We start from the raw sequence: 26,826 nt of genomic DNA, 5'->3' as shown, positions 1-26,826 counted from the left end.
AGAAGCCTCTCAGTTTGACGGAATAGCTAGAATCAAAGTACTGTGGTGGTAACAAGGCCAGTATTGGGGCAGCAGCATGGGAGGAAGGGTAAGGTCTGCAGAGAGGTCAGGGAAGGCCTCAAATCTCATAGGCTTTGTAGACCATCGGAAGGTGTAAGGACTCTATTCCAGGAAGCAACAGGACAATAATCATCTTTGGAGTCCCCCAAATGCCAGAATGAATAGAAACTGGTAGACTGTTCTCCTAAGTCCCTGAGCAGATATGACTCAGTGGATTGGAGAACCAATGCGTTATACTCACCCATTTTCCTAAAACACTGCTGTATACAGACTCTGTCATGTGCTCCCTTAAGACACTTTCAAGGTATCCCAAGGTCTGCAAGTTATGACTCAAGACCAACAGTCTGAGTTTTGTTGTCTTTTTTGTTGCAAATGTTACTATTGGGCAAATCCTTAAAATTATTCATGTTTCAGTTTCTTCGTTTTTAACTGGCATCTGACTTTATCTGTCTTGCCTCTCCTATTATATGGCTCTCTGTCCACATTTGCAGTCATAGTGTTTTGTCTCTGCCAAGTTTCCCCTGGTCTTGCTCTGGTGTCTGGAGTTACAGCCAGAGAAGGGCTGCTGAGGTGTGGGTTTGCTTAGAAGCATCTTCCCACTCTGAGTATATAGCTTTATAATTCATATATGAACTTGGGAAGTCGTCTGTCTGCACATTTCTTACTTTAAAAACTTTAATCGGTCTGTTTTGTCAGATAGCTATGGAAAAAATTAGGTTTTTACCCCTTCCATTTTCTCATTTGATTAGGATATAAGAAAACTTTCTATGCTTTAAGAATTGTTTCCCAAATGAAATGATCTCTTCTCTATTGCCTTTGACATTTGTTGCCATCAGATACCTCTTTTCTTACATGCATAAACTGCTTATTTGATTTGACCTGGTTCTGAATCTAAGAAATTGATTCAGAAAGGCCTCTGTCTTTAAAAATGGTATTGAATGAAAGCATTATGCTAACATATGTTGAAACTTAAAACTGCAAATGTAGGGGGAGAAAATGATCTTGTAGCTATTTCCCTCATTTAGAGACACGAGACATGAGGCTTTATTTTAATAAAATGTAGTGTGTTTGCAGCTGGGGCTGGGGCAAAATCAAGATACATTAGGAGAAATTGACATTAAAAGTACAATATAACAGATGGATGAAAAAATGAATTTTTATCAAGATGATCCATTAGCGTTCTGCAGCCAGGCAGAGAACAATGACCTGGAACAAATTAAGAAGAACGATGCTTGACTTGTGTTTGCTTGTTCTAAAGGGTGACCCATATTCATAATCTTGAATTAGAAATACATTTGCTTCTGGTTGATTGGATACATTTTTCAACTATTGTTTGTTTTGTTTTTTCCCGCCCGTGGGTTTGGGGAGCTGAGTGATGGAGGTGGTCTGGTGCAAAGGATTAGTTTCATCAAATTAGATTAAATGAAAAGAGAGAAAACAAGTCCAGTAGAGTGGAACCCTGACTAAATGGTGGAGTTCTTTGCAAAGAAAGAGAATTAATCTCCAAATTGAGGGGAGCTGAACAGCTCAATCTCCAGCTATTAACCTCAAATAACCTTAGGTGACTCTGGCATCAATATGTAAAAGCAAGTCTACTACAGACCCTGATTTTAACTTCAAATTCTCTGATAACTGTCAGACTTCCTGTCTACTCTTTAATCAGTCTCTGGAATTAGAAAATACTTCCTTTTTAATGAAAAGAAAGAAGGAGAAAAAACATGAACAGAATTCCTGTATTTTTTTAGAAAAACGAAAACTAGGTAGAATATGCAAGCCAGTGATGACACTATGCCAACTGATTTGGAAAAAGTTGGAGTTGTACTGCAGATAAGTTGCTGGCTTGCTTGCCTCACTGCCAAGGAATAAGTTGCTTAAGATAATTCATTTACTGTGTCTGTGGCTTGTACCTATCACTTCCTTGCCTCTGGCTGATGTTAATAATAATAGCCTGGTAGGTAGAGGGGAAAGGGGAAAGGAAACTTCCCTCTGATGTCACTTAAACTCATCTTGAATCAGCACGATTGTAGCCCATGGATGTATGCTTGGATGAAAAGACCATCCTATCAATCTTTTACGAATTCTTTGCATAATTTGGCTGTGAACCAAATAGCATAGTCACGTGGCTACAAGAAGGAATGGAATAAGAAATGGTTAGGTTTGTTTAAATAAAATTTTAAGCCTGGAAAGGAACTTTAGAGATGATCTGAATCAACCTAGGCTGGTACGAAATTAAGACAGATGAAAAGGGAGTTGAACTCAAGTGGCCAGTAGAAAGTGCTAGGAAACATATTTTAACTTTCATTCTAACTCATTGTGTTTCTGAGCATTTCAAGGGAGGGTTATTTAACTCTATCCTTCCTTTCAGATGAGGAAGGTGAGACTGTGATATTACAAAGGATTGTCTTAATTTTCTGAGTTATTCAGGGGTAGGTTGAAATCCATGCATGATATTACCATCTCTTTCCCATAGAGCTGCGGTGACAGCAAAATGAGATAATATTCCTAAAAATATGCATTTCCTACAAAGCTCTAAATTGCAAGATATAATTTCACCATCAATTCTTTATATTGATGAAAGACCATGAGCTTTGGATTTAGAATAACTAAACTTATTTCAACTATTCATCGTGAATGTGAATATTATATATAAGTCACTTATAGTCTCTAATCCTTAGTTTTCTCATCTCTAAAATGGAAATAATATGTTTATGTGTATAATCTATTTTACAGTGTTAGCAAAGCACATCTGCTTGTCCAGATGGTAGAGATTAGGTAGGTAAGTGGAGGAGAAGAAAGTGCAAATGTTGAGCTATGGGAAGAAAAGAACCAGCTGCAGCAGAGGACAAATGTCTTTGTGTGACAGGGTGTCCTGTATGACAGTAGTACCAGGATGCTATAACAGGAGAGACACCTTGTTTTCCATAACTTGTATCCAAGGTAGAACCAGTACAGGCTATAGTGCACATTAGGTGCCAGATCAATGTGTCTTGACTAGAAATAAATGTCAACTCATACACCCCTGAGATAGTTGTGTCATTTTAGGTTAGGGCTTGGCTAGCCTGAATCAGAGGTGGGGCTAGTGTAAAAACCTGAGAAACAATGTATACACTCTCAGACTTACCTGATATTGAGATGCTCTGCTTTACAATTATGCAGGAAAGAGGAAGAAACTAAGGTCAGAAACCAGGAGGGAGGAAGGGAGGAACAGATATGGGGAAGATCTCTTGTGTGCACTTCACTCCTTTACAGGGAGCTGTACCAAAAGTGATTCTCAGAGTCTGTTAGTTTAGATGCATGTGTTTGAAGCTAGAAATATGTATCTCCAGAGTAGGTATTAGAGCAAGCAACTCAGCCTTGCTCATTCTAATGAAAATATTGCTGTTGAAGGAATGATACTTGTTATTATGCAGAGAAGTTAGTAATTGAACTCTGAGACCTCTAAAGAATGCTTATAATCCTCTTATTCAAGAAAGCAGGATTCTTAATATTTGCAACTAATCCCAATTCAGAACACAGAAGAGAATATTAGATTCAGACATGTGAACAGGTGGCTTGAAAATGTTTTAAGCAAAACCTTTAGGAGAACTTTAGGCATGAGACCAACTGGACTCAGATGGGAAAAGGTTTCCAGTTTTATCTGGTATATGTATGCAGTCTGGAGAACCACTTTGAAGCTACTGAGTTCTAAGCAACTTGAAGCAAGAGCCACGCTTCATTCATCCTTCTGTGCCCCAAAGAACCTATGAGGCACTCAGTGAATGCTTGTTATAGAATGATGTTGCCACAGACTTAGAAATATTTACCTTTTAAATGAAGAGAAATGCAGCCAGTTTCCAAATGGGGGATCGGGGTTGCAAGAAACAATTATTAAAAGGTTTGCAGTGGCATTGTCCTCTAAATCTTCTTCGTCTATGAATTAAACTCTCTCTAGATTCCTGTTATTGAAGAGTTTTAGAAGAATTTTCTTATCGTGTGGTATTTCAGACCTTTTGTTCCTCTTCACATTCCCAGCTCTGTTTGATACAAACGCTAAGCTTCTGAGGAGAGGGAGGATTCGCAGCCTCAGAGCAGATGAAGCATGCACTGCAATTAAAAGCAAACACATTTCCACTTCAGTCACAGCCTGTGGGTGTTTTAAGAAGGGAAAAAAATCTATTAAAAACATAAATGTCAAAATCCTCAGGGTTTTGATCTATCCATTTCATGGAGGGCGAGTTCCTGGCAGAGCTTTGATATTGAGGAGTTGATAAGGATGCTTTGCTCCTAAATCTCAAGACAGAGGATGTCGTGCCGGGCAGTGAGCAAGAGTGGCTGGGTTCTGGCAGGTGCTGGAGCTGGGAAGGCGAGGGGCAGATGGAGGGAGAATGTGGAAGCTCTTGGGGCCTATGCACGATGGCTGGGGCCAAGAGCAGAGCAGTACTAGCTGCTGGGAGAAGGTTAGAGGCTACCTTGATTTAGACTCTAACCAAAGAAGAGAGAACTTCTACTTCAGTTTTTCCTCCTTTCCCCAGCCCACGCTAAGCCTCCCACTTTTCCTTCATGGGGGCAGAGTTGCTCATCACATTGCTCAGAAGTGGAAATTTATTGAATTTACTGTTACTACTGGGCAGGACATTGCTTCTCATTTTGACTTCCTGGGAATATTTGTAACGGGCAAGCCGTTAGCTTCTTAGATAAGACTTATCTGGAAACTTCCAGCATTCTCTGTGCCAGTTACTGGTCCAGGTGTCTAGGGCTGTCTCAGAGAACTCAGAGTTGGTCAAGCTGACCCAACCATTGGGATGTAGAGATGGTGCTTCCAGGAGTCCCACTTTGTATGCGAGCTGGAGCCTTGTGTTGCAAGACAAATTGTATTCCCCAAAATTCATTTGTTGAAGTCTTGACCCCCAGTACCTCAGAATATGACTGTATTTAGAGATAGGGCCTTTACAGAGATAATTAAGCTAAAATGAAGGTCAGGGTTTGCCCTAATTCAGTATGACTGGTGTCCCTATAAGATGAGGAGATTGGGACAAAAACACAGAAAAGATCACGTGACGACAAAAGAAAATGCCCTCCACAGTTAAAGGAGAGAGACCACGGGAGACACCAACCACGCTGGCACCTTAATTTTAAACTTCTAGCCTCCAGAACTGTTAATAAATACATTTCTGTTGTTTAAGCCACCCAATCTGTGCTACTTTGTAATGGCAGCCCTGGCAAACCTTGATTTTAGGTTTCCACTTACCAGAGGAACCATGCAGCAAATTGTAATGATTAAATGCTTGCCTTGCTCCGAGGAAAAGTGATATTGGCTTTGCTACTACAGGCTTAAGGGCATACCTCCTGGGGCAGAAAAACCTGGAAGTGGGACGATTGATGAGATTGTGGTCCCAAAGCTCTACTCCAAACCCTGCCTATCATCAGCTATTGTTAGCCACGTGAGGCCATGCAGAAATATTAGTCCAGGCCTGGAAACAGATAACAGCAAAGGAAGATGTCAAACCATGCAAGGAATAGCTTATCTCTGGGAAAAGGTGAGTTACCTAAGCAACCAGTGGGAAGTAGCCCTGAGGTAAAACAGCTGAGGACAAAGGTGCATGCCTCCCCTCCATCTGGGTGCCCATCTTTGGTGTCTAAGCTTTCCTGAACCCTAACCTCATCCCCTTCTTGGATGATATGCATTGACTCTTGTAATGAATGCCCTAGCCTATTTCTCACATGGTACTCAGCTGATTATCACAGTATCTTTAAATAACTCTCAAATTTAATAGGATGTGGAATAACCATAGGTTATAATTCCAAATTAATTCATTTGGCTGTACCCCAGCCCTTAAATCCTGCATTAGCATTTTTCATACTAGACTGATAAATTGAGGAAGGATGGATGAACAGTGGACAGGCACACAGTAATGGGAGGAGTAACTCAACATCTGTTAGACTTATATTTGTATCTAGAAGCTTTTTTGGAAGCAGTTAGGATATGGTACAGAGGTACTGGCTCTGAGGGTTGCCTGGGGGAACATTCCCCTAAGCACTGTCATCAGTAAGAAAGCTTGTGTTCTTGATCATCCAAGATTTAAAACAGTGGATCAGGCTAAAGGTCTCCATGTCTGTACAGAGTAATATGGTGATAAGCCTGAATTAAATTTGTGACTCAGAAATTGAGAGCTGAGTTGTTAAAACAGGATTCTGTCAGCTTCTGAGGTTCAGTTTACTTTGTCATGAAATGGGAAGATAATTCCTAATTCACAGAGTAGAGGTGAGAATGAAATGAGCCAATCTGTGTGGAGAGGCTGAATATACAAGCAGACAATGAATGGCCAGACCACATGAAATAAAACCCTGACCCACCAACTGCAGCAACCAGCCCAGGAATTCAGTCCATATTTACAGTAGCGAGCCCAGGAGTCCAACCCATATCTATAGTAACCAGCCCAGTAATCCAACCCATATCTACAGTAACCGGCCTAGGAATCCAGTCCACATCTACAGTAATTAGCCCAGGAATCCAGCCCATATCTACAGTAACCACCCCAGGAATCCAACCCATATCTGCAGTAACCAGCCCAGTAATCCAACCCATATCTACAGTAACTGGCCTAGGAATCCAGTCCACATCTACAGTAACTAGCCCAGGAGTCCAGCCTGTATCTACAGTAAGCAGCCCAGGAATCCAGCCCATATCTACAGTAACCAGCCCAGGAATCCAACCCATATTTACAGTAACCAACCCAGTAATCCAACCCATATCTACAGTAACTGGCCTAGGAATCCAGTCCACATCTACAGTAACTAGCCCAGGAGTCCAGCCTGTATCTACAGTAACCAGCCCAGGAATCCAGCCCATATCTACAGTAACCACCCCAGGAATCCAACCCATATCTGCAGTAACCAGCCCAGGAATCCAACCCATATCTATAGTAGCCAGCTCAGGAATCCAACTCATAGCTACAGTAACCAGTTCAGGAATCCAACCCATAGCTACAGTAACCAGCTCAGGAAACCAACCCATAGCTACAGTAACCAGCTCAGGAATCCAACCCATAGCTACAGTAACCAGCTTAGGAGTCCATCCCTTATCTACAGTAGCCAGCCCAGGAGTCCAACACATATCTATAGTAACCAACTAGGAATCCAACCCATACCTACAGTAACAAGCCCAGCAATTCAGCCCATATCTACAGTAACCAGCCCAGGAGTCGAGCCCATATCTACAGTAACCAGCCCAGGAGTGCAACCCATATCTGCAGTAAACAGCCCAGGGATACAATTGATATCTACAGTAACCAGCCCAGGAAGCTGGGCTGCTGTAAGTCACACTTCTAGGAAAGCAGATTACTAGCTTTAGTGGCAATCCAGAATATCAAACAACAACTTCTCCAACAATGAATCCCAAATGACCTAGACTTAATTAATAAATGACAGTTTTACTAATTTATATCCATATTTCCAAGTTTATACCAACCAGAGAAAGTCAAATATGCATCCCCCAACCAATTGTAAAGGTTATTCTGCTCCTAATTAGTCCCCCTGTGGCTTCCCCAGGCCAACCGCCTCTAATCGGTGCACACCTGAAGCCTTCCCTTCTTTCCACTATAAAGCTTTCCAGTGCCTCTGTCTGCCTTTGGATCTCTGCCAAAATGCAAGAGGTAGTGGTTGACTCTATTGCTGCAGCAAATTCTGAATAAATAGCCTTTGTCAGTTCTTATTTAGATGGCCTTTCTTTATTTCCACAATGTAAAAACACCTATAATGGTGACTGTTACATGGTAGGTGCTCACATTATGAGAATGGCTTTGTCATTTCTTTTGGTCACTGATCTGTTGGCTCTGTGTCCCCACCCAAATCTCATGTCAAATTGTAATTCCCACATGTTGAAGGAGGGGTCTTGTGGGAGTTGACTGGATCATGGGGGCAGTTTCTAATGGCTTAGCACCATCCCCCTACTCTTGTCTTCTGATGGAATTCTCAAGAGATTTGGTTGCTTAAAAGTATAGTGCTTCACCCTTTGCACTCTCCTGCCACCATGGTAAGACGTGCTTACTTTCCCTTTGCTTTCTGCCGTGATTGTAAGTTTCCTGAGGCTTCCCCAGCCTTGTGAAACTGAGTCAATTAAATCTCTTTTTTTATAAATTACCCAGTCTCAGGTAGTTGTTTATAGCAGTGTCAAAATGGACCAAATACAGCCACTCTTTTACCTTCTTCACTTGAAAAGTTGCTCAGCTTTGTCTGTTTTCCATCTTTTCCACATCCTTAATTTTGAGAAGGTCAGATAGATTTTACTTATCTCTTAGTCTTTACTGAGGGGCTACTAGATGCAGGAAGAGTGGGCACAATCTAGACTTGGAGCAATTCTTCTTGGAGTCTCTGAAACCTACCTGCAGATTGGTCTAGAGGGCTGTGCCTGCCCATGGACCACATGGCTATTGGAAAATAATATGCTTTTCTCTCTTATTAGAGAGATTAAAATGATATTCATAAATCCTGCAGTAAGAGCTCATCTGAAACTAAGCCTTTCTGTTATAATCAACTTTACATTTGGCTTATAAGAAAACAGAATAAATTATAATCTGATAACATCCCTTCTTTGCAATGTTAGTTGCCCCCAATATTTTCTTCATGTCTAATTCAGCCCAAGCATTGTAAAAAGAATTGTTTTTATGTTAAAATTGTGAATTATCCTTCAAAAGAAAATGGTGATATTGCTTCCTTTTAATATTTTTTCTCTGCATAATGCCAAATTTCCTTGGAAGTTTAAGAAGTGTTTGTATTTGTGAAGCTTTCCTGGAAATTCCACTGGAATGGAATACTAATAGATTTTGTATTTATTCTCTGGGAGTTGAAGAATTGCAAAATTTATTATTGCATTATTCTGAATATTGTTTTTCAAAAGTTTTTTTGAAAATGTAGGGCAGTCCTAATGAGAATAATAAAACCCATATACCTAATAAATTAAAAACCCCTTCCGTTCAGATATAAACATAGTAACTGCTGGTAGCAGTTTGTTCTTTTCAAAGCCACAAAGGACTTTTGGGGGGACTGTTTTTTAAGAGCCTCCACAACAAGGTGGATATGTCCTTAGGTCATAGCTAGAATGACAGCATTATATTTGCCTCTCCTGTTCCCTCACCTCAGCTCCCTTTCCATTCTCTCCTTTCCTCTCCTTTCATTTTTTTTTGAAAAAAATTCAGTGAATGGGGAAGATAGGAGTAATGTTATATGCCTCCCCAGGCAATGATGCTTCCTAATGATGCTGCATTTACAAAGTTGAGAGAGGAAAGAAACTAGAATAATGTTTATTTGACTCTATCAAACAAAGAATGGTTGTTGCTAAAGGGACTTTACCTTGAATTTCTTAGAACAAGTCTAATAATTAAACCCCATCAACTCCATGAGATCACAAGGATATGAACATTGAAAGCCACAGAGCTCAGATAACTCACCACTTGGAGGCAAGTGAAAAATCAAAGGGGGCCCAGACTCAAGCAGATCCCATGTGGAAGTCAGCTGGCCAAGTGCTCAGTGATAACCTAACCATGCAGTCCTGGCAATGAGAGGATGTTGCTGCCTTGGAGAACCCTAGTGTTTACGATGCAAAATATTCTCCCTTGGAGCACTGCTTCAGATGGCACAAGATAACTCTTTATCCCTTCTGGTTCCAGCTCTTTTGTTTCAGCTCCCCCAACCCCACCTCATCCAAAATTAGAACCTGGAACCTGGGTCATCTCCACTCCACCTTCTTTGATGCACTATTTGTTTTAATTATCTCAGATACTAGTTACTGTGTAATAAAACTGGGAGGAGGGTTCTCTCTTGGGGAGCTCACTAAAACAAGTGTTTATTAATAACTCAATATTTGACAATGAGGATGACAAAATATGGGTAATTGAATTATGGCTGAGATCAAAGTTTTATCTCACTTTTTTTTTTTTTTTTTTTTAAAGATGAAGTCTAACTCTGTCACCAAGCTGGAGTGCAGTTGCAGGATCTCAGCTCACCGCAACCTCCGATTTTCTGGTTCAAGCAATTCTTCTGCCTCAGACTCCTGAGTAGCTGGGATTACAGGCACGTGCCACCATGCCCAGCTAATTTTTGTATTTTTGGTAGAGACAGTGTTTCCCCGTGTTATCCAGCATTGTCTTGATCTTCTGACCTTGTGATCTGCCTGCCTCGGCCTCCCAAAGTGCTGGGATAAAAGGCATGAGCCACCGCTTCCGGCCTTATCTCACATTTATCACTCAGATTTTGCTAACTCTTACATTTGTTCAGGCATAACTGGAGTATGAGCCCAGAAAAAGGTGTGGGTGAAAATAAATTGGAATCTCTACACACCCCAATAGTTCCAAACTAAAAATGAGTTGTTTAGCAAATGGAAATGACCTGTTAGTATGCCTCTCTATCCTGGCTTGAGAGCTATTTCGGTTATGGACTCTGTCTTCTTATCACAGTCTCCCCATTAACCAGCCTAGAACATAACCCATACCAGATTTTCATGAAATATTTGCGTATTTGAAATGAAGCCATCACTCACATTATTTAGATCATTTTATGATAGAAATGATTGATTAAATGTTCTATTTCTACAGTATCTCAAATATATGAGAATATAAATACATACTTCCTATATCTCAAATGTGTATATTTATAAATGTGACTGATATAAATGTGGAGATGTTGACGCTCTGCATAACCTCTGAGTGATATGGGTCATTTCTAACCTTCCCAAGAGCTTAAAGCACATGAGAGAATCTACGTTAAGCTCATGATGAATGGATATTTAGACATGAGTGAAATCAGTTCATTGAGGCCAGAGGCAGAATTTACATTGGTGATAGATTTGTAAATACTATCGAAAGACAAGTCTCAGCTCTTTTTTGGTAAGTACTCAGGAGTCATAGGTTGGATTCTCTGAGAAGTAGGCCATGAGATGGAATTAGAGTGTAAAAGGCTGTTGCTGTGCAAGAAGGGAAGGAAGGAGTGTTGAGCAAGAGAAGCTGTCAGGCTGACACAGACCTGGCAAAACCTCTACCAGCCAAAAGGAGAACTCAGTAGATTGCTTGTTAGAGGAACCCTGAATTTGATGAACATGGCCAGGTCCTAGTACCATTGTCCTGCTCAGTTGTTAACTTATTAGCTAATCCCCAGCAAGAGTGTGACCTCGGCAGAGGAGACTGTTGAGGAGCTAATAGCTGGGGGTATCTGGGCATCACGTTCCTTCTTGAGAGGGGACTTGGTGGGCCCATTTCCGTGTCTGCCGGAGTCCACCTCCTGCACCATTCAGACACACTTCTTGCTCCATGTGTGAAGGTCAACACTTCAAGGGCTCTGGTGGTCCTCTCCTTCTGAGGGTAAACCTCTCCTTCTGAGGAGGTTAGTGGGATGAACTGCAGACCCTTGTACGACAGATGTTTGTGAGCCCACCACTGGTATCCATCATCTATCTCTCTCTTTCACTATCATTCTAAATTTCTCTCACTCTCAGTATTTACCTCTTTCGTTCTGTGGCTTATCTGTGTATGACTCAAGCCCTGATTTCCGAGTGGGGATCTCAGATCTGGAAAACCATTTCCTACTTGGGATCCCAAGTAAATCACCCAAGATGGACAATTGTTCTTCTCTGACCCTAATGTGTAGCAGCAGCCCTACCTCCTCCTGCTGATCAGTCACTTGTCTGTGACAAGATGGTGACACCTTTTTATCTGACGACCTACTGCACAAGGAACACAAAGCATGCAAGTGACAGTTGTAGCTTGGAGTTCACTGGGATTGTCACACCTCTTTGGGGAAGAGGACCCCTAATCTTGCAGATCCCAAAGGTAGGAGTCAAGAAAGCATAGCTTCTCCCAGTGGATTGTTGGAGATAATTGTAAATGGGACCACACCTGCTTCCACCCCTTGTTTATTCTGTAACAATATATTTTTCCTATAGGGGCACAGAGCCACATGAAAAGTCTCAGATTCAATGTGTGTACTAAAAACAGGGGAATTCTCTTCTATCCGCACAGGGTGTTGTGTCTTAGCTGATCCATCAGCTGTGCCTTTAGCATACTATTCCAGCACTCTATCAGACCATCAACTTCCAGATGATACAACCAATATATCCCATGGTCCTGGACACTCTCCCATGTCTCTTTCTCTGTAAAAAGATAAAGTGAATTTTCTGGCTAGATGCCACATGTGTGGGATTCTGCGTCTGTGGATCAGGCGTTCTGTGAGCCCATGAATATTGATATGGACTGAGTCTCTGCAGGCAGAAAAAGGAAAATTCTATACCTTGAATAGGTGTCTCTTCCTGTAGGATGAACTACATTTCCAAATGGAAAGGCTACAGTGTCATTGAGTAACCACCACATATTTTTTTCAAAAAATAGTGCTGTTCCAGGGACTCACTCTTGGTCTCTGCTGTTGTCAAGTCAGTCATAGGCAGCAGTAGCTACCTCAGTTTTGGAATGTGGAAGGGAGTTCATGCTTCTGGATTCATGACTAGCCTCTATCTCTGCTACTCTGGCTTCTTTGTTTGTGTGGTCATGTCATCATGCCAGTACTGAGACGGCCACTGACAAAGGCTGCTAATGACAATACATCATTTTGCCTACTTGGTCACTCAGGGATTCTTCTGTTATGGATATATTCCCATTTGGCATTCATAGACCTCTATTTCATAACTTATGGTACCCAACCCTCTAATTGTTTTCATATTTAGTCCCTGACGTGGTAGCTAAGTCATTTTCTGACTCTGGAAAATTCTTCTTGCATGCAAAGTAGATAACCAGTTTTGGTCTCCAAACTCTGCTGAATGGAATGGGAAGAACATTTTTCACTGTTGTTTCTCAAAGATATCCCTGAGTGAAGATGTAACGTTGCCATGATTCATTTTAGGCCTCCCGCTGCATTCTGAGCCAGCCCATCTGTAAACCAAGCTCAGTCATTTTCGTATGTCTTCAGCTGGTCCTACAAGACTTTCTCCCTCTCTCCTATATGGCTTTGGATGTGTAAAAGGGGAGAGGCACTGATGCCGAGATGATGGGTTGCAGGGGGGTCTGGGCTACTTGCACATACAGCTGGATTATGCTCTCATTATCACTTATGCTTTGTCCTGGATGTGCCATTTTTATCTTATGATGAACTGCTGCTGGGCCCTCCAAACTCCATGACTTTGCATTGCCAATAAATCATAAGTCATGTTCACTTCGAGATTTATGGTCAATTTGGGCCTCATGGTCAAGAGTTCCATTTCTATCAGCACCCAGCAGTACACTGGAAATTGTTTATAAAAATTGTGCAATTCTCCTCTATGGATGTTATGACTTGCATGTGAACCCAGGGGGCTTTATTGTGATTTTCTCACTGGGGCTTGCTATAAACACCATATTGCACATCTCCCACCACTGGATCTCCACCATTATAGAATCTACCAGGATGTATGACCCAATTGGCAGGGCTGCTTGCATGGCAGCTGGAACCTGATGAAGAGTCCTTTCTTGATCTAGACTCTGCTCTAAATGGCATTCTTTCGTAGCATCCAGTGTATAGGTTACAGTGGTATCCTAGGTGTGGAAGGTGTTTCCTCTGAACACAAAGAAGCCCACCAGGTATCGTGTTTCAAATTGTTTCTGATCTTCTTTCCTGTAAGAAATAGAAAAAATGTGCTCATTGGCAATACACCATAGACCTGAAGCTATGTTAAACTGCTCTACCATATCCTCCTGTCATAATTAGAGCTACTACCTGGTTAAGTTTGCCATAGTCTATAGTTATTCTTAATTATTCATCTCATTTCTGCAGGTGCCAGACTGCTGAATCAAATGGAGATAACAAAAGAGATCACTAGCCTGTACCCCTTAGATCTTTAAGAAGTGGACTCATTTCTTCCATGCCATTCTGAGATGTATGTAATTCATTCACCATCTTAGCTAGGGTAGACAGGTTCTGAAGCTTCCACTCAGCTTTCCTCACAATGACAGCTCTTACTCCACAGTGCAAGGGCCTAAGTATATCAGTCACAGTTATTCATCTAGGGACTGGAAAAATGATCTCCAACTAGGTCCGCAAATGCAGCAAATCCAGTGCAAACTAAACTTTGTTAAATATTTCATTTATTTTCTGAATTCTATGTTTCTGCTCTAAAAGTTGGGCTTGGATGATACTTTGGGTCTCTGGTCTCAATGTCAGCACAATCCTTGAGACATCTGGGGGTTTCTATTTCTCTGGTACATTACCACTTGAATGAAGGACCGTAGGTTTTCTGGGGGAAGAACCTGGTGAAATTTTTACAGTACATACTTGTAGGGTTGCAGGTTCATTTATCCTAGGGATCAGCACTTTTTTTTTTTCTTAGCTGGTTGGTTCTGTGTCTGGAAACTGACTAAGGACTGAAAATTAAGCAAGGGATCATGACATTTTATTAAGGCACCTACCTCAGCCTCCTGATCATCCACTCTTGTTCTTCTGTGGTTACATATATTAAGCATTGCTCTTGCAGGCTGCTAACAGATTTTGCCCTTAGGAGCACTATATTTTATTTACTATCTCCATAACTCTCTATGGCTTCTAGCACATTCCAACCTTATTGGTTGTTATAAGTATGATCCCTGGCTTCTGGCTACTAAGTGATACTACCTGACCTCTATTTTGGGCCCCATCACCCCCTTGTTAAAACAACACAATTTTAGGACAGACTCTCCCACTGTTAGCCCATAGAAAACACTCCTGAATGTTTTTGATGGCTGCATTCATCAGTTAGTGAACCTCTCTCGGAATATATTCCTCTGGAAGATGTTCCATTCACTTACAATATATCTATTTTAACATATCTGCTTCCCAAGAATTTTGAATTCTTTCCTCAGGAAATTCAGGCATTTCAAACTCACTCAGTTTGAGTTATTGCTTTTTGCAGGCTTCTAAGAGCTACCCCAAAAGTAATTTTGTGTCACCTCCTGGGGTTCTTGCCAGAATGTTGAGAATGTGTTCCAGTCACATAAACTCACCTCCATTCAGTCCTATTTTCCAGTGAGCCTTAATCAAGCATCCTTGAAATACAGTTTCATATGTGTTTCCCCAGGCTTTGCTGGTTCATGATGGCTGGGCTTTGCAGCTACTTTTGGATATAGTTCTTTTTCTTCCTTATTTGGCCATATTTACAGGCCTGGTGCCCAGAAGAGGATGTGGAGCGACTACTCAAAGGGGAATTTCTTATCTTCTTGGAGAGAGACCTCTGTATGTCTTACTTCCAGAGCAGGGTGCTAGCTTCAAAGAGGGACGATTGGTCACTTAGATAGATTCGGACAGTTCAGAGAGGCCTGGAGAGTTAAAGTCTTTGGGGGCATCTACCCTAATGTCCTTATCACACGTGCCAGTGTTCCAGCTTCCCAACTAAGGCTCCGACATTGCATATCAGACCTTTCTGGGTAGCCCATCCAGTACTCATTGACAATTAGCCACTCTGACTATTCAGACCTGGGCTTGCTCTTTAAGCTTTCCTTTTTACCAGTTTCATGTGATGAGAACTTCTTGACAAGCTATGAAAGAGATGCCTCTGACTTGCATACTTAGTTTTCCATTTTTATTAATTGCTCTTAGTTTTAATTATTTGTCTGTAGGGTATCAATACAACCTAGTAACATTCATCAATTTTGTTTTTCTTATACCCATCATTTCCCAAGTACATGTTATATACCTGAATGTTTGCACAGACCAATGCATCCACTTCTATTGGCAAGCTCCTCCAGCTTACTGTGAAAGATTTAGTAATGGATCACTACCTTGTACCCTTACACTACCTGCCACCAGGGATGGAGACCATCTATCAGCTGGGCAGTAAGCAGTTTGGTACAAAAACTCATCTCATCACCTACTTTCTCAGACCTCTCCTGGTCTAACTAGTGCAAGATGGGTTCTTTGAGAAGCAAGCACTGAAATAAATGGGATTTGGAGTACAGAAGATTATTTGGACATAACACTTATGAAAGCAAAAGGGGGGGAAACAGGATTGGACAAGGGAAGACAGATGACAGGCGAAGGTTTTGTCAGCCCAATGGGGAGTTTCAAAGTATAGATGGTCTCTTAAAGGAGTCCCATATTTGACTGAAATGGTGAGGTCCTTATAATACCATGACTTTTCTCAGTCACCACCTGAGGACAATTCTGGGAAAAGTTAAGTGAGATTTTGGCTCAAAAGTGAAGGCAGACTTTATAGGAGACAAGGTAGTGAGCCTCCTCTGGATAGTGAGTGTGAGCAGTGCATTCTGAAGTTGGCCTCAACTATAATCTTTCTGAGAAAATGTGATGAACTTGCAATAAATGAGACACTTTCAATAGTTCATAATATGTAGCACAGGTTTCATAATATAATTCTACCTTTTTTTTTTTCTTCAGGAAATTAGTTAAATATCAAGACTGATTTCCAAGGTACTAAAAAAAAATCAATACAATGTTTCTACTTACTCAATTTAATAATAACTTTAATATTAGGTAGTATATTGAATGCATGCTATAAGCCATCATTCTTATTTTCACGATGGTAGTATTACCATGGAAGAGGCTAAGAGTGAGATTATTAGAGTTAGAAAGACTTAACACCAAATTGTAAATCTTCCTCTTATTTACAGTTTGATGTTGGGCAACTTACTTGCCTTCTCTGAGCTTCATTTACTGTTTGTGGAGTGTCCCTCTACTGTATCCAGGAATAGGCCCACATCTCAGCCTGGGCTGGGAAGTTAGAGACTTGGACCCTATTCTCAACTTTGACACCCATTTGCTTTGTGATCTTGGGAAAAAAAAAAAAAAAACAAAACACTTAATCTTCCAGCACCTATGTTAAGCTCAATAATTTCTTAAGGTTTGTTTTAGCTTTAGGATTTTATGACTTTGATAGGCAATTCTTTCCCTTAGAAAAAGAGATTTAATCATTAAAATTGTGTTTAGTTTGTCACAATCAAATTGATCCTCAAATTATATCTGAAATGTGTCAGGAACATATGTCTGGTCCAAACGGATTTGGAAATACCAACTTCCTAGCTGATGACCAGGAACTTTGCTTTTTTATACCAGTGAATTCCTCCTACTTTCCGGGAAACAGATTGTTGGTGCTCTGATTTTAGTAAGACAAGGTCACATTATATAGTCAATTGCAAGGTTGAAGTCGTCAGCCAGGAGATGAACTTTACCCTAAAATCAAGGAGACTCTAATTCAGAATAATGTTGTGTCTGACTTTTTTTATCTTGGTAGACTTGCTAGATTCCCTGCAGAAGTTTCTCGTTTCAGTTTCCAGAAACATTGTGGGTGATTAATTTGCTGAAATGCACTCACTTGCTTTTCTTCTGATGAACGATTTATCCATGATTTATTACCATCCATTATGCACAGGAGACAGAGTTGTTTTACGCTTATGTTATTTTTGTTTTTGTTTGCTGTTAGTGGGTACACAGTAGACAGTTAAAAAACAGATCTCAATGGTGATAAATGTGTGGTTTGTGCCAAGTCAAAGGACCCAGTTTTTCATCCATGATGGTGAAAATTTTTGGCATCTTCATGAGCCTTTTTATAAGTACGGTGACATAGAGATTGAATCTGAGAATCCCAGGAGGCATAAGCAACACTCTAACTTTTTAGCTGTGGCTTTACAATAGCAATGTTCATTTAGGGTTCACTTTGCACCAGGCCTGCTTCTAAACACTTAACTTATATTAGCTCATTTAATGCACATGCGAACTCTATGAGTTGGGTACTACGATTGTTTTCATTTTATAGACGAGAAAGCTGAGACATAGAACTTAAGCAATTTTCCTAAAGTTACACAGGGGAATAAGAATTCAACCAGATCCTCTGACTCCAAAAGCCAGGTCTAACATTGCATACAATATCAGTGTGGAAACATCTTAGAATTATGAATGCCTAGTGCTTCCCTTCATTGACCTTACTCTTTTTTCTTGACAGACATTCCCCCATCTTCTCAGCTACTCTAAGTACTAGGCCATCATTTAGTCCGTGATTGTGTGCAAAGTTTGTCAACATACACACTTGTGCATGCATGCACACACACACACACAAACACACACACTACACTTGTTAATTGCTATAGTGAGTATGCAGACAGAACATCCTTCCTTGTCTTTGTTGTAACTAGTAGAACTGTATTTGTTTTATAGCACTGCACAATAAATTACCCCAAACTTAGCGACTTGAAACAACACATATATATGATCTCAGTTTCTGTGGGTCAGGAGTCCAGGTACGGTTGAGCTGGGCCTGCCCAATTGTCTCTCAGCCTGCAATCAAGATGTCAGTGTAGTCTGCATTTCCATTTGGAAGCTTGACTGGGGAAGCATCTACTTCCAAGCTCACTGAGTTGTTGGTGAGTTAATTTCCTTGAGGCTCTCTCACTAAAGGCCCCAGATTCTTCCTGGATGTTAACTGGAGACCACCTTCAGCTCCTATGAGTTGCCCACAGATCCCAGTTGTGCGGGTTATAGGCCCTTGGTCCCCTAAAGTTTCCCTGAAATATACCGGCTTGAGACAAGATTGATTATTAGAAGAAAAGTCATATACATTTATTTAATGCATATACATGGGAGCCTTCAGAATGAAGACCCAACTTCCTAGTGAATTATGGAAACATAGATATCATCCTAAGGCCACAGTAAAGAATTCAGAGTCAGAGCATGGCCAGAAACAGATTTACTAGGTAAACCAGGCTTAGTGGCAAGACAGGTTAAGAGGGAGAGAAAAGAAGAAACTTGCCTTGCAAAGGTGGCTTTGTTATGTAGATGAAGCCTCCTTCAGAATAGATAGTAAACATTTCTTTTCAGACTTTTAAAAGTGTCAGACTCTCAATCTCTCTCAGATTGGGGAAAGGCCCAGAAAGGGGAGGGGGCATGGCTTTGCAAGGCCACTTCTGTTTGCTACCCAAGTAGCAGCTGTTTCAAAATATATCAAAGAAATATTTTAATTGCCTTAAGTGCCATATGGCCCTCTCCAGAGGCAGTTCACTGAATGACTGTTTGCTTCTTCAAGGCATGTTTTTGTTTGTTTGTTCATTTATTTATTTAACTTTTAAGTTCAGTGTTACAAGTGCAGGTTTGTTATATAGGTAAACTTGTATCACGAGGATTTGTTATAAAGATTATTTTATCACCCAGGTATTAAACCTAGTACCAATTAGTTATTTTTCCTGATCGTCTTCCTCCTCTCACCCTCCACCCTCTGAAAAGTCCTATTGTGTGTTGTTCCCCTCTATGTGTTCATGTGTTCTCATCGTTCAGCTCCCACTTATAAATGAGAACATGCAGTATTTGGTAAGGATAATGGCCTCCAGCTCCCTCCATATCTCTGCAAAGGACATGATCTCATTCTTTTTTATGGCTGCATAGTATTTCATGGTGTATGTGTACCATGTCTTCTTTATCTGATCTATTATTGACTGGCATTTAGGTTGATGCCATGTCTTTACTATTGTGGATAGTGCTGCAATAAACATTCATGTACATGTGTCTTTATAATAGAATGATTCCTATTCCTTTGGGTATATAGTCAGTAATGAGATTGCTGGATTGAATGCTATTTCTGTGTTTAGGTCTTTGAAGAATTGCCACACTGTCTTCCACAATGACTGAACTAATTTAGACTCTCACCAACAGCGTGTAAGTGTTCTCTTTTCTCCACAACCTTGCCAGTGTCTGTTATTTTTTTGACTTTTAATAGTAGCCATTCTGACTAGTGCAAAATGGTATCTCATTGTAGTTTTGATTTGCATTTCTTGAATCATCAGTAATATTGAGCATTTTTTCATATAATTGTTGGCCTCATGTATGTGTTCTTATGACAAGAGTCTGTTCATGTCCTTTGCCGACTTTTTAATGGGATTTTTTTCCTTGTAAATTTGTTTAAATTTGTTATAGATGCTGGATATTAGAACTTTGTCAGATGCATATTTGCAAACATTTTCTCCCCTATTCTGTAGGTTGTCTGTTTACTCTGTTGATAGTTTCTTTTGCTGTGCAGAAGCTCTTTAGTTTAATTAGATCCCATTTGTCAATTTTTGCTTTTGTTGTAATTGCTTTTAGAATCTTTGTCATAAAGTCTTTTCCCGTGCCTATATCCTGAATGGTATTAGGCTGTCTTTCAGGGTTTTTATAGTTTTGCATTTTACATTTAAGTCTTTAATCCATCTTGAGTTAATTTTTGTATATGGTGTGTGGAGGGGGTCCAGTTTCAATCTTCTGCAGCTGGCCAGCCAGTTATCCCAGCACTGTTTATTGAGTAGGAAATGTGTTCTCCATTGCTTGTTTTTGTTAGGTTTGTCAAAGATCAGTTAATTGTATGTGTGCAGTCTTATTTCAGGGTTCTCTATTCTGTTTTATTGGTCTATGTGTCTGTTTTGTGCCAGTATCATGCTATTTTGGTTACTGTAGCCCTGTAGTTTGAAGTTGGGTAGCGTGATGCCTCCAGCATTGTTCTTTTTCCTTGGGATTGCCTTGGCTATTTGGGCTCTTTTTTTGGTTCCATATGAGTTTTAAAATAGTTTCTTTCTAGTTCTGTGAAGAAAGTCAATGGTATTTTAATAGGAATAACATTGAATCTATAAATTGCTTTGCACAGTATAGCCATTTTAACAATATTGATTCTTCCCATCCATGAGCATAGAATGTTTTTAAAAATTTTTTTATTATACTTTAAGTTCTAGGGTACATGTGCACAGCGTGCAGGTTTGTTACATATGTATACATGTGCCATGTTGGTGTGTTGCCTCATTTGTAATTCAAAAAACAGAACTTTTCACTTTGTGAAGCTCACATTTTAAAGGGAAAATCACATTCCAGTCATGTTTCTCCAAGTCTCTATTTGAGACTTCCTAAATCTCCTGGGAAACTTAGCTGTTAATACCTAGTTACTTTTATAGATGGCCTCATCTATTGCACTTTCCCCAATTTAATCCTCAGAGGGTGACCTGAACATTTGGAAGGGTGACATAACTGTGGCCCCTTTGTTCAGGGGAACTTAGTTTGTTTTCTGTGTGTCTCTGTGCACAATGCACTTTGCAAATATTTGCTCTTGTCAATACTCTTCACACATTCATGAAAAGGCATACTTAAACAAAGGTACTTGTTCTCTGCTTCTTCGTCTTGGCAGGCCTTTAATGGTTCTATGCATGTGTTCTTCTGCCCTAAGCAGCTCACAACTTTGTGGGTCAGGTTATTGGTAAGGACTAGCCTGAGTGATTTGTCTCTGGTCTACATGGCACCATCTGGGAGAGTTAAGGCTGGAAGATCCACTTCCACAGTGGCATCTTTACTTCAGTGCCTGGTGCCTGGTGGTCCTTGTTGCCTACCTCTCTCCCTTCACATGTCCTTTCTCCTCCAAGGTTTCTCCACGTGACTTAGGTTTATCTACATGGCAGTATCTCTTCTTCTATTGCAGCTGACTTTCAAGAGTACCAAATAAGTTAAAGGCTGTGCTCAGACCTTGCACAGTGTCACTTCTGCTATATTTTGTTAAAGCAATTACAGAGACCATTCAGATCTGAGGGGTTGGAGAATGGACTGCAATTTCTCATGGGAATGAGGCAAAGTTATGTTACAGAAGAATATCTGAAATGAGAAATACTGTTGCTTCCAATTTGAAAACTATAATCTCCCATAATCATGTAGGAACAGAGGAGTATATGAAAACAACAATTCACTTATTCAATACATTTTCTTTGCACATCTACTCTAATGCATACTTTACACAAATGACCAAGTAACACTATCTGCTTGTAAGATGCTGACTTTCTAGCAGAAGAGGCAAGAAAAGTGATTTATTGGTTAGTTTGTGCTGTGTAACAAAGTATTTCAAAACTTGATAGCTTAAAAACAAGTGTTCCTTTGGCTCATAATTCTGCGCATTAGCAGTTTAGTCTGGACTTTGCTGGAATGTTCTTCTGGTTTCAACTATACTCACCTATGAGTCAAGGGTCAGCTTTGGTGAGGTAGGTGGTTTTGCTGATCCTGGTTAGGCTCTTTCATTTGTTTTGGTGTTGACTACCTGAAGATTAGTCCCTTGGTAGGGAAATCTGGTCTGTCCTCCATGTGATCTCTTATTCACCAGGAAGACAGCCTTAGCTTGTTTTAACAGCAGATATGGAAGTCTAAGAGAATAAGAGAAGTTGTGCATGCCGGCTGAGGCATAGGCTTGGAATTGGGGCAACGTCACTTCTGCTGCATTCTATTGAGTAAAGCAAGGTATAAGACCAGCCTAGATTTAAGAGGTTGGGAAATAGACTCTATGCTTTGATAGGAGAACGTACAAAGTCTTGCTGCAAAGTAGAGATATAGAAGGACAATGATTTGTGGCCACTAATGCAATCCATCTATCAAAGGCACCAAGCAAGCGATGTCATTATAGTGTGGCAAATGTGGTGGGCTATGGGTACAGAGGAAGAATATGAACCTGGGACAGAGAGGAAGGGGAGTGGGGAGTAGCATGAAAAGAGGTCAAAGAAAGCTTCACTTAGGTGTGGATCCTGAGGATGGCTGGATTTCTGAGCTTGCCTGGAGAACAAAAGGGAATGGTTGTCTTTTACTGAAGTAGTCCTGCTTTGAAGTCTACTAAGTATTTAAAGATCTTTATGTTATTTTTGGCAGGGTGTCAGAGGATGCTCAGGCAAGCTTTATGGTCACTCTGATAGCCCAGCTAAGAAATCCAGGGCCGGAAGGGATCCTGGAGATCAATTCTATTCATCTTCCTATTGTGCAGATGTGAAGACTTTCCCAGAGATAGGTCTGCCCAAGTTTATTAGTTTGCTAGTGCTACCATAACAAAAGTACCACAGACCGAGTGGCTTAGACAACAGAAGCATATTTCTTCATAGTTCTGTAGATAAGAAGTCCAAAATCAAGGTGTCAGCAGAGTTGGTTTCTTCTGAGGCCCCTCTTCTTGCCTTGCAGATGGCTACCTTCTCCCTGTGTCTTCACATGGTCCCCCAGCTTATGTGTGTCTGTGTCCTATAAGGTTTTCTTACAAGGTTAAGAGTCATATTTGACCAAGGCCCACACTAATGGCCTTATTTTAAGTTAATTACCTCTTTAAATACTCTGTCTCCAAATGCAGTCACATTCTGAGGTACTGGGCATTAGGGCTTCAACTTATCAATGGGGGAGCAGGGCACAATTTAACCCGTAACACCACGGTCACATCATGTCAGCAGTGAGCCCAGAAGCTCATGCTTTTCCCTGTGAAATAGGTGCTATCTCAGGTTTGAGCTAAAAGTGCTTTCATTCAGCTTCCCAGATGACTGTTGTTCCCAATGCAGATGCTGGTTATCTAGTTGCAACCCTCGCCTTGTATTCTGAACATCTCCTTCCTTGGGGATGCTCCCAGTAGTCAATAAGAAGTTAGAGGAAATCCAACAGAGCCCCGGGGTAAAGGACAGCTGGTACACAAACAGACTTGTGAGTTGCTGGCACATGTGAGGGATATTATCTTTAAATTAGTTGGAGAAAATTAATATTGCTCACTTGCTGTGCTCACCCTTATTGTCTGCTCTGAGAATCAGCAGGGCCGGAGCCTCTGTTGATAATATTTTTTAATTAAAAGGAAAATAACTTCTTGTGATTAATCTGCTTCTTTGGGGACTTGATCCAGAATCTCATAAATCTAAAATAAAAGCATCTGCTCGTTCACCTGCAGACTCCCTCCCCCTCAGCCAGCTTAGAAGTCGGTGGAAGAGGAAGCTGGATGGAACAACATGAGCCCTGGTCAGGGCAGACCTAAGCCAGGAGATGAAGTGCCAGATTCAGAGAAAAGCTCAGTGGGATCCCAGATGGACCAGAATTCCTGGTAAGGACATCTTCTCCCATAGTGTTCAAGAGAGCAAGTGTTGGGACCAGAAAACCTTGGCTGTGAGTCTTGGGTCTGCCACTTGTCTGAGGCTCTTGGAGAATGTCTGAAACTCAGTTATTTTCCATCTGTGAAGTATGGCTAGATGAATATTTACCTCAAAAGGAGTATTTGTGTAAAAGGATTCTGAGTTCTGGAACCACACTGCCTGGTTTTTAATATGGAAGACTTTATTTTTTGACCTCGAGGTGGTTGTTTAATCATTCTGTGCTTCTGTTTCCTCTTCTGAGAAATAGGAATGATAAAAGGGCCTGTCTCATAGGGCTGTTGTGACTAAAAAAGCTTAAAAATGTCAAGTGCTGGGGCATGGCATAGTAAACACCCAAGTAAATGTTTGCTCTCACGAGCCCATTCTTAGCACACATGCACACAATGGTTTCTGTAATTGTTATAAGTAAAAGGGATCTCAATGGGGAAATTAACCTGCTTTTGTGTTTAAAGATTGAAAAGTGAGGCCTCAGAGGCAGGGTTGGGCTTACCCAAAGAACATTGAGCAAGTTATGGGCAAAACTGGACCTAGGATGCACTTTTGAACCCAGGGCCAGAATCACACAGTGTTGAAGTTCTTTCCTGGTTCTAATCTTCCAATAATCTAAAAACAAATCCACTTCTTGCAGTGCAGTTAGCCCCAAGCAGCACTGCAAGAGGACCAAGAGTCATGGCGCACCAGCATCTCTCCAGGCCAAGTATCAGGCAGCCCTCCACACGCATTGACTTGTTGTATTTTCCCAGCAGCCTCCAGTACAGCCCTGTTTATGGATGAGGATACTGAGACTCAGGGGGGTACATAATGGATGAAATGCAGACCCTACAACACTGAAGTTGCCATCTCAGATGAGATTTAGTCTAACTCCAAAATGCTATGATTCTAGGGTGCCTCTTGGAGAAAGAGGGTCCTGTTCCCTATATTATCTACACTTTCCTTTTCTCCTCCCGTCCTTAGAGCTTTCTGTGGCTCATGTGGCCTCATCTTCACATATCCCTTTTCCAAGCCTGCTTAGGGAAGGGTTGGAAATGTATTCTTACTACGGTGTTAATGATTGATGCACATTTCGAATGTCAATCCTTCCCCTTTCCCACCAGCTCTCCTCCACATTGATTTAACTAAGGTCTTTTTCCACTGAACGTGGGCCAAAAGGAACCAGTGAAAAGTTTCCTCCTAATGGGCCTATGTGCATTCAATTCATGTGAGTGGTTGTTTCATTTGTATCATAGGTTGTAAAATACAATATAAACTGGGCCAATTATTATCACTCTTCTGGCAGCTATGTGAGGCGGGCCAGGCAGGATCAGAATCCCATTTGACAAACAAAACAATTGAAATCCTGGGAGGTGAATTTAGCACCTTATTTGTCAAATGTTTAATTGAGTTAATAAAACCCTGGGTGTTCCTTCCCATTCTGGTGCTGTTTTCCTGCAATGTTGGGGCAATTGAGAACTCGTTTGCTTCTCAATTTTAGGTTACTGGAAGAAAGATGGGATTAGACTAGACCATGTTCAAAATGTTCATAAATGGTTTCTGGCTCATTTCTGACTTTCACGAAACAGAAATTCCATCAATTATATCAAAGGCCCCAAGCAACCCTCAAACAAGTGTTGGAATCCATTGCCCATGGACTGACAATGAACCTGCCTTTTAGCCCACAGAAGCCACTTGCATCTGATCATCCTGATTAATGCCAGAAACTAGGCTGGAGACAGCAGTGTCATTCAAAGAAAACTTCTCTCCTTTTTTTCTCCTTCCACAGAGTTATGGAATTTATAGCTGATGGAACACTTACAGAATATCTAAGCAGATACGCTTTGTGTGGATGAGGAAACAAAGGCACAGAAAGGCTAAGCCATTTCCCAAATGTGATATGCGAATTATGTCTAAGCTATAGGAAAAATCAGTGTGTAGATGACAAAGGGAGATGACCACATTGAAAGCAGATGAACCGGCCTTGCTAACAGATACTCCTCAGTGAAATGAATAATTTCATGAAGGGAAAGGTCTTTTAACACAATGACTGAAAACTGTGTGTCAGGTTTGCTGTAGAGGAGGCTCACACATCTGGGCTGGGACACTGTGGTACATGTGTGCTTGTGCTGGGGAAGAGGGCAAAATTGAAATAGATGATCTTGTCCGCCTTTATCTTCTTATTTGAATAGTGCCTTATTATTAGCAAGGCACATTAGTACAACTTCACTCTACGCTAAAGAAGATATTAAAGTTTCCATATTATATATAAAGAAACAAAGGCATAGAGAACTTAAATAACTTTTCCATGTTATATACTGATCTTTGGTGACATTTGGACGGGAACTTTTGTTGCCTCACTCTCAGTCCTGTTCTCTGTCCTCTATGGGCCTGCCTTCTCACCTGTTATATTTCGTTTGATTCTTGGAAATTATTTCGGTCTTACACAGACACCATTGTCTATATTCAGCTGCACTTTTTGTTCACAGCGTCTGTTATATCTGTTGTGTGTGACCTTTGGGGTCAGACTCATTGGTTCACAATTCTAAATGTTTTGTGTCATTGTGCAAGTGACTTGACGTCTCTGGGTCACTGTTTTCTCATCTCTAAAATGTGGAAGACCAAAGGAGGTATATAAAGTATGAGGAATAGTGCCAGACCCCCAAGTGGGCTCTCATGAAATGTTAATTCATTTATATACTTCATTGCTTATCTTCATGGCCTCTTTCCAAGCCGTGTTCAGGAAGCCCCTGTAAAACATGGCCCTAGTTTGAGGGCTACAATATAGGATGGGAGAAGGAAGAGTTAGAGAATGTAGTGAACAGATATTTGGGACTTTACTGGACATTAGTGTGGCATCGAGAAATAGAGAGTGAACTAGGATTGTTGCTTATAACTTGCTCATTCATTTATTTATCAATCCATATTGCTGACCACCCAGTACCATATC

General features: G+C 40.8%; 1 long non-coding RNA gene across 1 annotated transcript in view; it reads left to right on the top strand.

The window, feature by feature from the left end:
• The window catches only part of LOC105487922 (uncharacterized), a 95,049-nt gene extending 69,474 nt beyond the window's left edge, over positions 1–25,575 (top strand). Inside the window, exons 5-6 of the long non-coding RNA XR_011621458.1 lie at positions 19,614–19,680; positions 23,708–25,575. This is a non-coding gene — a long non-coding RNA (uncharacterized lncRNA). The remainder of the gene's footprint in view (positions 1–19,613; positions 19,681–23,707) is intronic.
• The last annotated feature ends 1,251 nt before the right edge of the window (positions 25,576–26,826 follow it).

Source organism: Macaca nemestrina, chromosome 3 (genome assembly GCF_043159975.1).
Source record: "Macaca nemestrina isolate mMacNem1 chromosome 3, mMacNem.hap1, whole genome shotgun sequence".
In the NCBI taxonomy this organism is placed as follows: domain Eukaryota; kingdom Metazoa; phylum Chordata; class Mammalia; order Primates; family Cercopithecidae; genus Macaca; species Macaca nemestrina.
This window is presented reverse-complemented; position numbering and strand designations above follow the sequence as displayed.